The sequence below is a fragment of the Mycetomoellerius zeteki genome, unplaced genomic scaffold (assembly GCF_001594055.1).
Source record: "Mycetomoellerius zeteki isolate Tzet28-1 unplaced genomic scaffold, Tzet1.0 scaffold657, whole genome shotgun sequence".
Lineage (NCBI taxonomy): Eukaryota > Metazoa > Arthropoda > Insecta > Hymenoptera > Formicidae > Mycetomoellerius > Mycetomoellerius zeteki.
The window spans coordinates 22,542-24,596 of NW_017257672.1; the positions used below are offsets into that span (position 1 = coordinate 22,542).

The 2,055-nt window shown below is 36.3% G+C and overlaps 1 protein-coding gene and 1 long non-coding RNA gene across 2 annotated transcripts in view; one reads left to right on the top strand and one right to left on the bottom strand.

Annotated features, from left to right (window-relative positions):
- LOC108728898 (uncharacterized) overlaps positions 1-2,055 on the top strand; it is a 55,070-nt gene that overhangs the window by 7,011 nt on the left and 46,004 nt on the right. The gene's annotated exons all lie outside the window — the stretch shown is intronic.
- Positions 1,529-2,055, bottom strand: part of LOC108728899 (uncharacterized) — a 4,657-nt gene continuing 4,130 nt past the window's right edge. The window contains exon 3 of the long non-coding RNA XR_001936909.1: positions 1,529-1,595. This is a non-coding gene — a long non-coding RNA (uncharacterized lncRNA). The remainder of the gene's footprint in view (positions 1,596-2,055) is intronic.

Below are 2,055 nucleotides of genomic sequence, written 5' to 3' on the forward strand. Positions count from 1 at the left end.
TTTTTTAAATGAAATTATATAATTTTTTTTATATAATATGATTCCTCTAATTATTCTGCATATAAAAGTATTAAGGTAGAGAGATATCATAAAACCAATAGTTTATGAGATATTTTATATTTTATTGTGGCATCCCTAGTAGAAATTTCCCCGTCAGTGCCACGATACTGGCCAGCGCCACGATACTTATTGCCACTGCTTTGCCATGCCATAACTTCTTAAAAAAATCTGACATGGGCTACGTTTACACCGTGCGCTTAGTCCGCGACCTATACGATAGATATCTTTGTTTAATTTACAGGATAAACAAGGACATCTATTGTATAAGTCGCGGCCTAAATGCACGGTGTAAACGTAGCCCATGTCAGATTTTTTTAAGAGGTCCATAAGAGGCTTAAAAGTCTTGCGCCTGATATGGACCTGGTATGGACATAGCTGAGCATTCGCAGTAAAATTTATTAAATAGTCTAACGTAGCCCAGGCTTGCGCCTCACATGATGAAATTATGATCGCAGCGCTTGTTCATATCGCAGTATTTCGTAGCTAACAGATTTTTGTAACCTGAATAGTCGTAAACTTTAACGATTAATCAATAAGGAAAGAATATAATGCCAATGAGAGCCGACACAATTAGACGTGTGTAATCAAATACGATATATGTATATGTCAATCAATAGATACTAGGTCGTTTCGACCAGCAAGATTGGGCCTTCCTTAATGTATAAATAACAAATTCAGAATCCAAATATAAGTTATACAATAGGTAGTTTGCAATTATTGAATCATCGCTAGACTGTTGTCCAACTTTAAAACTTCTTTATCGTTGTATATCGTATTATTTGATTACATACGTCTAATTGTGTCGGCTCTCATTGGCATTATATTCTTTACTTATTGATTTATTATTTGGAGCCTTCATTCAACTTTAATTGTTTAATGATTAATATCTCAAACTCGCAAGGCAGAGTAACGCTTTTTTTTACCAGATTCTTTCGTTTTATGCAAAACCACATCAAGTAAGCCTAATCTCATTGATTTTTGAGGTGGCAGTAGCGAAAATAATTATTACCCTTTTTTCTTGTCAAATCTTCATTTTTACATGAAAAATCAGGCTTACTGAATGTGTTTTTTCATAAAACGAAGGAATCTGGCAGAAAAAAGCATCACTCTGCCCCGTGAGTCTGAGATATTAATCTTACGAATATTGAAGTTAAAAAGCCTGTCAGCCTGGTGCTGACAAGTATCGTGTCAGTGCCGAAGACAATCACTTCTCGACGGAAAAAACAAGGATAGGATAGACTGGGGAAGAAAAACACTAGAACACAAACATAAATAGCACAGTCAAACACGGCCATACTTTCGCTCAAAAATAAAACATGCAACACTCAGATCGCAGTGAGATAAAACACGTCCGCCACCACGGTCAAATGATCTCTCGAGACTGAGGACAATCGCTTTGTCATTATCATTTCCTAACTAAGTTAATAAATATAATATTAGTGTATTATTTCATTTCCATGTAATTTCCTCAAATATTAATAATATTAAACTGTCAATAGAGGCATGAAATTAAGAATGGTTACAGTAGGAGGTATCTGGAGACACGGTAGTGTCTCGGCACTAAGCCAAGCGCAGTGACATTGACGTGCCTTCTTTACGCGAACCGACGAGTTGCGCTGGATGGAGATTATCGGATCTCAATAACGGCTGAACCGATCGCGTTTTATACACGCTCAATCGATAGCCACCGCACGGATTATATGATAACAGTGCTTTTATTTTTTTTCTACGTGCCCTACGAGCGGAGATATTGCGATGCAAAGTCAGGATCTGTCACTTTTCACATTCAGATTCAGATACGTCGATATTGTCGTCGACCAGGAAAAATGTACGTCTCGTTTCTTTGATAATAGATGGCTTTTGACTTAACCAAGTGATGGCAGCATTGCACATTCGAACGTGATCAACCACACATGACGGCTGTGATAATCAGCGATGGCAACTTTATTAATTAAAATTAAAATTATTATTAAAATTAAAATTAAAATTAAAATT